The sequence below is a fragment of the Melopsittacus undulatus genome, chromosome 1 (assembly GCF_012275295.1).
Source record: "Melopsittacus undulatus isolate bMelUnd1 chromosome 1, bMelUnd1.mat.Z, whole genome shotgun sequence".
NCBI classification, from domain to species: Eukaryota; Metazoa; Chordata; class Aves; order Psittaciformes; family Psittaculidae; genus Melopsittacus; species Melopsittacus undulatus.
In genome coordinates, this window is record NC_047527.1 from 87,159,527 (window position 1) to 87,171,433 (window position 11,907).

Consider the following 11,907-nt stretch of genomic DNA (forward strand, 5'->3'; position numbering starts at 1 on the left):
ATGGAGGCTATCAGCTGGAGGAGACGTTGTCCAGGCACAGCGATTCCTCTCCTAGCACTGATGTTTTAATGGAGAAAAGTACTGAAATTTCCCAGCAGTGAGTAGATGTGAGATGATCCATGTGAGACCGTTGGCCTTGCATTAAAATAGTAACTGTTCCATGCTGCTAGGGAAGAGGACTGATTGAGATAGATAGAGATGGCATCATGCATGGCCGTTTCTGACCAGAAACCACCTCTGCAGTCCAGGCTGATGTTGAGCCAAACCAAGAACCTTCTTTCAGTCTTTCTGATTTGGAGAAACTCAAGTTAAAGGGCTCTGTGCAATCCTTTCATAGATTGTGAGGTCCACAGCAGGCCATGGTGATCCCAGGGACCTTTCCTACATGGTCACTGAGTTATTTTCTAAGTAAAGCTAGAGCACTATGCATTGGGCCCCCATCCAGAAAGCTCTCTGGAAAAGCATGCCCTGTGAGTAGAGTAGAAACCAGACCTAAAAAGAAGGGAAAAATTTGACCTTAAATGTGAGACTTTTTCTTAATAGTGACAATAATATTTTCAAATTATGATCAAACCATATACATTTACCAGACACACGAACTGAAGGCTTGAGAGGGTTTTGTCTGGTGTTGCAGGTTAAGTCGTGAATCCAGGTGTCCCAGGGTGCCCTCTGATCCAGTACCAGAGTCCTGTGCTGTAGGTGGTGATTGCCTTCAGCAGTGAATGAAGAGAGGATCTTAGTGCTTTACCTGATCCTTGCAGCACTGGGCAGGATTAGGCCCTACTTCACTGCTCTGCTTTCTCTTCATTGCAGTGGCATTTAATAAATTATACTGGATGCTTTCTCCACCTGAATTTGCAAAATCAAATCCTAAGTGTTACAGTGACTGAGAGACAAAGGAGGAGGGAAGGAAGCTGTGAGGTGAAGTGGGTCACCAGGTATTTAATTTTCCCTACTCCTCCCCAGCTCTCTGTCCTTCTTAAAGCACATGTTGGATAAGGCTAAAGGGGGTAACTGGCAGCATGTTCACAGGACATTGGTCCTTTGTGGATGTGTCTTCTGCAAGTACCTCAGTCTGATGTGTGTATGAAATTGTCAGGAGCTACACAGTTGCTGCCTGAGGCTTTAGCATGCCTGGCCTGACAAAAGATTTGATGTTCCCAACCAGGAGCTCTTTGTCACCTTGGGTCTGCTGTATGGAGGGATATAAAATGCTTAGTGGTAAGGCTTAGCCATGCAAGGGCATCCCTCCAATCATGATGCTGCAGAAAACTGCAGTGTTTCTCCTCCCTTTGGTCCTTCCCTGTACCGAGAGCAGTGTGCACTGCCAGTGTTTGCATTGAGGCGACTTAACTCTTATGCATCTTTATAGGGTGCTGTCAGAGACTCCCATGGTGGTGATTGAAATACATTTCCTTTTGTGAAAGGCAGGGGAGCATATTTGAAAGTATTTCATCCTTATCAAATATCATTTTGTTCTTGTCTCAATATGATGAGCATAGCATTGAAGTCCAGGCACTTAAATACAAGATCATACAGGTAGGAGCTCTTGATGCATTATTTTCTTTCCGTCAACTTACCCTGTTTCATTTGTACCCATGCAAACTTTTGTCATTCATGGCCTCTGGCAAGAAGCTCAGTTTAACTTAGCTGTGTTAAAAAGAAAGCGTGCTTTGGATTTATTTGAACCTATCCTCTAGCTTCACCTTGTGTCCTAAATCCCAAAATAGCTGGTACCATTAATACCAGGCCCTCGATAACTAGAGGGGTACTGACAAATCAGGAAAATTTATGGAGGAGAGTGACAAAGCTGATCAGGAGACGTGGAAGTACAGGTGGATGAGTTCGAATATAAATCGATGCAGAGCTTAGCTCGGGAATGACTAACAAATGTGTGGTTTGTGAGACATGTAGTGCTCTGATGAGTATGAGCAGCCTCCCACTCTCCTGAGCGTGAGAGAGGAATTTTTAGTGTGACACGCAGGGGTATAACAAGGGCTAATAGTGTGACAGTCAGGCTGAATGTAAAGTAAAATTTCCTGACAGTGAGATGTATTTTGCTGTGGAACAATCTCCCGAGGGAAAAGTCAGGAGCCCAGCTGCTTGGTCCTTTTTAAAGGCAGACTGGACAAAGCATTGGGAAAGGTACTCCAGAGAGCAGGCGTTAATTGGCAGGAGAACAAACTGGTGATCTAATAGGTTCTTTCCATTTCTAGCTCCTGTGATATGATATTCTCTGTAACGAGTTTTGACTGGTTTTATGCTCAGAGGATAACAGGGAGATAAAACTGAATGAAAAGATTAACAGTAAGAGCGAGGAAAAATCTGTAGGTTTGTTTAACAATCATGGAAAGTGCCAGATTGAGAGTTCTTTAGGCCAGGGATGCTATTCGAAAATAGTGTTGCAAATGGGAAAGTGAAAATTGTTACATTGGTAGTGATTATGGTAATGACTTATTTTTACAGAGCCCCGGTAGTCCAGAAGGGTCCAAGAGCACATTTCAAATCAGGGGTGTGCACGTGTGAATCCATGTAATGGGAGAATTTCTGCAGCTGACACTGAAATGCAGCAACCGCTGGACTGAAATAACCTGTTTTAATAGCAAACAGCAACACGGGGCAGCAGTTTAAGATGTGATATAAAGAACAACTTCTGTAATTGAAACCAGGAGAGAATTGGTTTGGTTTGGCAGAATTTCATTAACTGAGGAATTATCTAGGCAGGAGTTCTTTTTGCAGCTGCCTTTCCCCGTGTCTTTGCACTTAAGGCAGCAGGGTCTGGGATATTGACCTGACTTCCTTGTTGGCTTTTGGGTGGGCTGGGAGAAATCTGCTGAACTAGCATAACCCTGAGCCAAGACATGTGGGACTCTCACTGAGGATGGACAGGAGGTCACTCTTGCTGGTTCTGAAATTGTTGCCCTTCTTGGCCCATATCACTCTGTCTTAGCTCTTGGAGGCTTTTCAAGAAGGGTTTCTTGCAAATGCTGTATTTACCAGACTGTTGGTCACAGATGTTTGATGCTCTGGGCCTGATGCCTGAATATGTCTGCTATAGGCAAAGACTTCCTCTTTGTGTAGTTTTTATCTGCTTCTTGTGAGTCCCAACTTCCAGGTTCTGAATTCCTGAAGGACAAGGAAACTTTTATTTATTTTGACAAAGATGACAAGAAAGTCCTATTGGAAAAGTATGAAAATGTGAAACAGAAAGGTCTGTACATGGAACCAGGAAAGGCAATTTAGAAAAGTTGAAATACATTATTAACTGGTTTCAATATTGACATTTTAAAATGAACTGTGTTGGTTATAGTGCATGTAATTCATGCAGAAAACAACTCTTTTTTTTTCTTTTTTTTTTTCTTTTTAAAGCAGGCACTGATCTAAGAGGAAGAGTAAGAAAGTATCCAGAATATAAATGTTCAGCATTGTTTATCCCCCCATGAAATTAGACATTCTTAGACAGTCATTGAAGAGTCATTGCAATTGAAAAAGGAAGGAAATGAGCTAGGTGAGAACTTGGATGTTGAACATGTCATCCTTCTGGAGCCACATGCTCACCGTGGAACTGACTCATATGACATGAAAAATTGTTCTCAGTTACACTGTCTGCAACACTATGTTTAATGTAATATCTGTTAGCTTCACAATTAATCAAACACTCTCCATAATGTTAATTTGTAAATGAGCCGAGGGAAGCAGTCCTGTATAAAGTACCTGTTACTACTCAATAGCTGACATACTGTATGGTTTCACTACCTCTAGTTTTTAAGATAGATTTCTCCAATATTCAAGTGTTTTGTTCAGTAGTCACTACAGATTTAGTTCTTTTGGCTGTTAGCTAGTCATGCATAAAGCAGTGAAAATTTTCCTTTGAATGTTTTTTATTATTCATAGGGGTTGGTTGGAGTTGGAGTTCTCACTTCATCCACCAGAAATTTAGCATTTCAGCAACACAAGACACACGTTCAGGCCTGAGACAAAATCCTGACACTCTCATGCTTCCAAAATATCTGAGCCCCCAAAAAAACTATTTAGTGAAAAATTTCCTTATGTGCTGGTGAGAAGTCAGCTTGAAAGCCAGTGTAAACCTTCATGATCTGGGATTCCCAGGGCTTGCAGGTTCTTGGTGTTACGGCAGCTGACAAAATGGTTACACCAACAACTTCTACCATGTGAGCTGCCAGGCTCCTCTGAAATAGCTCTTTGTTTTTATTTCTGGGTCATCTTATAGAAAATTTGTCTGTCTGAAACCTTTCACTGAGTCCCAGGTCTTAGACTGTAGATTAGTGTTTTGTCTTTCAGTAGGACACGTTTCTAGACTTTTTTGTGAATGGGATTTACATTCCTTTTTCATTTAGGCATCTTGAGAATTCTGCCTTTCCTAAAAATGCAGTAGAAAACCTCTCAAGCTGTAGGTTGCTCATCAGGTGCTGTTACCTGATATAACATTGAGTCTGGGTACACTGTCTTGTTTGGGGAGAAGGATGGCCTCTGGCAAGAGTCTGTAGGTCCCTTCCCTCTGCTTGCTTGGCGGTAGCTGGTATGAGGAGGATGGAAAAGGATGGAAAGGGACCTCATCTGGACTAGCTGCCTCATCTGGGATAAATGCTTGTCACCATGGTATGAGTGCATCAGAGATCATTGTTTCCTACTTAAATGCTAAATTCATATCCGGGGAAAGGAGTGATGTAATTCCAAAGTCCAGGTACAGGGCAGATCCTGACTGGAAAGAGAGGTCTAAGTAACATAATAAATTGTGTGATTGACTAAAAGGGAGCTGGGACTCTGCTTTTTATTTCTTGCAGTGTCACTGACCAGTGAGACCAAGAAGAAGTCACATTCCCTCAGTTTGCCAGTCTGTAAGTTGGGAATGATGACACCAGTTTTATTTTGCCACATGTTTTGAGACTTCCAGAGGTAACACATACATAAGCTCACTTTATTATCATGGGTATTTAATGAGGCAATCTTTGCATTTACATCCCAGCACATCCCAGTTGTACAGGGACCATCTAGTCTCTGGTGTGGTACAGTGAGATGGGCTACTTGGGAAACGGTCCCTGAACTTCAGCTGGTCACCATGGTGACAGCTTAGTGCAGCAGAGGAAAAGTGATATATTCTGTTAAGGATAACTTACAGCATCAAGGCTGCATTTTGAAATATCTCTGGTTTTCTGGGTCTGAGCTTGCAGGACACATTGCTGAGCTCTGGGTTTCCTCTCCCTGAATCTGTTTCTCCAGCTCACCTACAGTGAACAAATATGGGCCAAAAAATGGGATATCACAATGGTGAGAGACCAGCAGGGTAGCTTCCCCTTGGCTTTTTCCATGACAGGGTAGGTAGGAAAGGAATCTGCATCTCTGAAGTCCTTCAAAAACTTTGTATTGAGAGCTAATGAATATCAACTGCTGGCCTACTTTCTACCCATCACTTCATACATGCAGCTGCCAGGTGCCCTTGGGTCAGCTACATTCCCAATGCAAGGACTTTTCCTCCAGCCAGCCCCAGAGGCACCAGTCCCTCTCAGAGCCTTGGGCAGAGAGCAGGGAGGGATGCCATCATTGTTCAGACTCCTCTGAAGAAAGACTTTTGGTCTGTACCCTGCAGTGAACTCTGGCATTGCCATGCCTTGTGGGCAGCTGAACAAACCTTCATGGTGGCTTTTGCACAATGGGAGAAAGTCTCTGGGGAGAGGTTTAGCAAAAGCTGATACTTCCCCAGAGGGACTCATTCACGCTGTCCATGTTTCTCTGCTTGGCCAGAAAAGGGGGGCAGTACCCTTATGTCTGTAGCAGGATGTACATAAAAGGTTCCATTGTCTTTAGCCAGGGCCTTAGAAACAGGTGGAGAAGCCAACTTGACTGCACAGAGCCAAAATCAGGTGCCTGTGCTCCAGGAAAGGGCTGGAAATAACGGTGCCTCAGCTGCCAAAGGCCTGTTGAAACATGCAGCAGTAACCAAGGAAACTTCATGCTGGAACAGCTCAACATGAGGAACTGCTGCTTAATGACTGGCTGCTAAAGGGTCCAGGTAATTCTGCTGCTCCTCCTGGGGCGGGTGCTGTGTGGGTAACTTTTAGTTACTGCTCTCTTGTGCTAAGCATTCCTAGCAAGAACATGAGCATCGTGGCAATGCAGGAAACTCACCTGCTGAAGCCTACATGGCCAGCACAACTCATGCTCACAGCTGGAGGGGTTCTGAGAAGCCTCAACATCACAGCAGCTCCATGCAGCTGTGTTTCTGCCATGCCATCAGGTGAGACTTTCCCACAATGCTGTGTTAGCATCTTATGCATGCACCTCGCTCTTGGGTGATTTCTGCTGTTTTCAGGGCCATCTGCAGTTGGTCACTGGGAGACAGTTCTCCAGGCGGCAGCAGTGGTTGGAGCAATGCTATGGTTGCTTGGTGCCACATCTTGATGGGCATGTGAAGCCTTTGCCTTGGTGGCCCAGGGGTATGTGACTGGGATCTTGCCTGCAAGAATGCACTGAATGATCTACTGGTGGTGACAGAGCTGGTGAGAGGCACATGCTAAAAATTGCTTCAAGTGAAGCTGGAAGGTGTAAGAAAGGTCAGTTTGAAGATGGGGAGAGGGCCAAGTGGTTGGCAGTTAGAGGGTGCTGTGTTAAGTGACATGAACTTTCTTGCTCTCTGCTGCTTTTATTTTATAGTTTGGAGGAGAAACTGGCTAGAACTCTGCTGCTGCTGAAGGTTACAGGGTGGGGACCATAGATTTTATACAGAAAATGGTGAAAAATGCCTGGGGGGCCACACTTGCTGGTGAAAGTATGACTGAGCTTCTGAAGATGGAAGGGAGAACAGGGTCTGGTAAATCTCTTTGAAAACTAGGGAAATCATAGGGAAACTTAAAAGAAAATAAGATAAAATGGCAACTGCATATAAGCCAACGCATACGTTTACAGTCTTGCTTTTTCTCTTGCACCCACACACTCAGGCACATCTTTCTGTCTGAAATAGTAGGGAAAAGACATCATAGCCTTATTGTCAAGAGTAATTTCTTCTCATGTGTCACTACCAACAAGTTCTCAGAGCAGGCGGACGTATGTATTGCACAAAACATCCACCTGCTTTTCTCCTTTTCTAAGCCTGAACTAAACTAAGAAAAAAGCCCCTGTGAACTGTGGAGTTGAAGAGTTACCTGCTGACAGATCTTGGATGGATGAAGCCTGAACATAACTCTTTGTATGCCAGTAATGTAATGGGAGGCAGCAGGGTGATTGTGTGGGGAATTTTTCCTCACTTTTCCTCACTTTTCCTCAGAGGAACAGCTTTTAGCCCATGCCCCTTTGCATTTGGGAATGTCGGGGAACCTGGCTTCAGCTCTACTATGGACTTTGCTCCTGAAATGTTTTGCAAATGGGGGCATTTCCCACTCCTCAAGTTCAGCCTGCAAGGAGCATTGCTGAGAATAACCCACTGTTTGCTCTTGCTTGGGACTTGGGTGCTCTGCAAGACTGATGTCTTTAGGGGCCACACAGCAATTTTATGTAGCAGGATGAAGATGGGTGGCTGCCAGCTGGGCTTAAACTTGTGCATCCCTCCATGCTGTTGGTGACAGCACTAATACACAGCCCTGAAGGGCTTTGGGTGTCTCTGGGGAGACAGGGCCATCATATGCTCAGGTAAGGTTGGCGTCTGGGTTACATGAATAAAAGTGTGGGCCCGCGCTAAGCATGCTTGGACTCTCCCTTTACAGGGGTGATCTCTTTAACATACACCTGAAGATTTAACACAGAGGACTACAGGCAATTTGAGTCTTTGTCCTGTATTTAACTGATATTACAAACTTCCCTGCTGGATGTTGGCACAGGCCCTTTTGGCTTTGACTAGTGTTTGTTTGGCTCCATGAGACTCTCCATCCCAACATGCTTGGGTGAAAGACCACTGGACTGTTGTGAATTCCTCTATTCTGTATGTTCATTCCTTGCTGATGGTGAGGAACATATAGTATGCAAGAGAAGATAATTATGGTTACTTACACGGAATCAAATTTGGTTTATTTTATTTTATTTATATATTTTATTTCACAAAAGGCTAAGTAATACACAAGATTCCCTCAATCCACTTCCAGTGTTCCCTTCCCACTGTATGAAACTACTGAGTCTGAATTGAAAATACATGAAAAAGAAGTCCGTTTTTTTATGAATCTTGGAAGAAAATGGATTTTCAGAGAGTCTCTGTTTGAATGTGTCAACGTAAATGACATCCTAGCAGGTCTTGCAGATTGCACGGCATAGGCAAATAACTGCTAACTGCTATTTATTGCATGGGCTATGCAATTTTTTACCTAGCTATTTCTGCTACATACAGAATAGATGAAACAAATTTTCCTTGTACATTTATATAGTGCCTGTCAAGGGATGTGTGCAGTAGTCCTCCCATAATGCTCATTTGCACCATGATTCCTTATCCAGGATTTAACCCCTCCCAGAGGAAAACTGTGTCACACCTGTGATACTTATCACAAAACAGGCCAGATTCATGCAATGTTCTATCTGATAGGATTCATCTGTCATTTTCCTTTCCTTTGGCCTCTGTAGTCTCCTCCTTTGTAAAGGCAGCCTAAGGCAAGTCTATCACCAAGTTACAGGAGAGACACCTTGCAATTGGCATTAGAGAGGCGAGCACTAACTCCTTATGGTCTCTGTCTTTAGCTACCGGGTTGTTTCAAAGGGATAGCAACGTAAAAGAGAAAATTATTAAAAAGAAGAAGAAAAATAAGTCAAGTGAGGCCCAACAAGGAATCTCAAGTGCTCTATGCATGAATAGAAATAGAAATGATGTATGTAAGCACATGAGGGTTATTTGATAGAGTTTTGATATTAAGGAAAAAAAATGAAATTATTTCTCTATTTCTTCTCTCCTGTATTACCACCACCGTTTGCTCCACTGGCTTTGGGTATTCTCTGCTAGTACGTTATTTATAAAACTTACTATGCCCCAACCAGTCCTCTGGATGAAAGTATCACTTCTGTTGCTTACAGCCGTCATCAGAGGACAATGTACATGTCTGAAGGTACCCCAATATTTTGCTGAATCAGATCCTGAGTTTCCTTCCACAGTAACATATTGGAATTCTCCATCACTGATCTAAACATCTCCATTTAGTGATACAAACGAGTTATATTTGTGATGGAAACATTGCGCATGCGTGTGGCTGTATGCTATTTACTTGGGCAGAGCTTTTACCACTCATTTATTTTTCAGAGAAAGAAAAATAAAGGTCTTGGTACTTAGCCTACGATGACAGTTTTTGCAGCAGAAGAGCACTGAACAAGAAAAATGAAGACTGCAGAAGTGGAAGGAGGAAATGAAAGTTGCTCTACCGACAGGGCTACATGAATTCAGCAATGGGTGGATTAGGCTGAGTGTTATCGGTGATGATGAAACACAGCAGACTGTGGTAATGAAATATTTATGAATGGGGAAATGATACTGCATTCTGCAGTGCAGCACAGGGGAAAGTGAATTTTCAAGAATACTGTAATAGCAAAGCCCTCCATTAATTATCAAAAGCAAGCTGTAATGTCAGTTACTATGACAACAGGGTCCCCTATGTATTTTGCACCATTTGGGGGGGTGGAAGAGGTGGGTGAGGAGAGGGCTGCTTCTATTTACTGGAGTGCATTCCATTTCTTTTTTTCTGTTGTTGTTGTTAATTATGACTGTCTCAGCCTGTGACTATGTGGTTAATTTCAATGATAAAATTATAAAGTGACTATTGGCTAAAATATAGGGAAAATCTTTAATGAGTAGTACTGGTCTTTTTGTTCTGGAAAGAGCTAAAGATGCCCCTTCCCATATTAAGGGGCAGGCTTTTGTCATTATTAATAATCTTATATAATATTAATGCGTGATAATGTAATAATAAAAAGTGAAATGCTACTAGAAGTATTATTAATAATAATTTTGTCTGCATTAGGCTTTCACCCATAAAGCATTTTAGAAGGAGTGATTAATTAAAATGTTGGTGTTGATATGCTAAATCCACCACTACATTTACAGATGGGACGAGGGAAAGTACAACTCCTGCCCACGTATTTTTAATTACTACTTATTTGGTTTCTTAAACCCATGGTGCTCATTGACATTTCCACTTATCCTCAGCACAGCCAAGGTTTTTTTCCTGCCCACATCCCTACCTGGCACGGTGCACGTGAGGAAACCAAGGTATAGACCATGATGAGGAGGAAGGATGTCAGCTGAAACATGTCTTACTAAAGCAACTCTGCCAGTTCTCCAAATAGCACACAGTTGTGGAAAATATGTCTATAAATAGTTACTAAGGGGAATAGTTTATGTGCCCTTCAGCCCCACTGGTCCAATGACTGCAGGTGCAGGAGATGGATGGGGACAATAGCTGACCAGCTCTCGCTAGATAGCATTTCCTACTGCCACTGTAATAGGCAGAGGAATCCTCTGCATGGACCATTGCTCCAGGCCAGTCATACATTTCTTATATTTTTATTTTCTTATTTTTAGGCTTAGTAGTGCATTTCATCAATAGATATCAAAGAGCTGTACAGATGTGCTTACTGTAGCTCCTTTCCAGGTGGGCAAATGTACTACAGATCCATTAAATGGCTTGCCTAAGGTGATACAGGCAATCAGTAAAAGAGGGCAGAATGCAAGCCAAATGACCTATTTCCAGCTTTGGGATCTTCTTCCATGACATGCAACTCATGTACTCAGCTCTTCTAGGAGGGAAGGTATTACAAAGGTAAGAAGGAAAAATTATTAGGAACCTGCAGTGTGAGTGCTCTCTTGCAGGTAGCTAGAATGCAACAACTTCTGTTAAGCGTTTCCTAATCTTACATAACAAGACAAGCCAGAACTTGGCATCTTAGCCCTGTGCATCTGTCTGAGGGGGCACAAACCTGACTGGTTGAAGGACAAGTCAAACATGGTGGGGACAACAGGATTTCTGCATCACCACTTAATAAGAGATGCCACAAAGGACATGATTTCTTATGTGTGGATATATATGCATGCATATACAGCACGCATGCATATGTAAATGTTTTTAGATACATAGAATACAATGGAGTGTACACTGGACTGCACACCAGCTTAGGGCGAAGGATTTTGCCTGATTTTGTTCATGATTAAATTACTGAATGGATATGGAAGAGAAATGCATTTATTATGTTTTTATTACTGCAACCCTGTCTGTCTTCCCTCTTCTTGCAATTCAGAGCCCTCAGCTTCTCTTTGCTAGGATGCCTTATTGCCATCCTACGGCAGAAAGCACCTGCCTTGGCATGGGTCAGTTCGAAGCTAGGAGTTCTCCATGCCTTTTAGTAGCCTGTACAACCACACAAATGAAAACACAGCACTGTGACAATGATGTGAACCCTGTGAGCAATAAACAACAGAGAAACATAATCCGTCCTCCTGACGCCTGATGAATGGCTGTGGGAAACCAGCAGGGAAGGCAAGGGCTCCGTTTTCACTGTGATGAGAGCTGCCCCAAAGGACCGATATGGATGTGAGCTTTCCTCTCGGTGGCTCCAAGGCTAGAGGCATACAATAAATAGCTCAGGCTACAACTCACATCCTTACAAACAATGGGGGAAGGACAAACCTGGTAGGTATGGGAAAGAAGAGCAGGTAATATTGGTTTAACAGTTTCAGAAACCTGACAGATAAGTAAAGGTTCTGGTAACTGATTAGTGCAGAAAAGGCAAGGAGTAGCTGTGGGCAGGGGAAATATAATAATATTCCGCAAACACAGTGTATGGAGGTCTGCCAGAGACAGGTCAAACTTACTAATCCTGCCCTGACAGGCAGGGATGGGTGGACATTCCCTGTATCTCTGCCCCATGCCAGGAGCAATCCATTCCTATGCATATTGTTGTACATCTGTCGATAAGGAGCATGGTCAG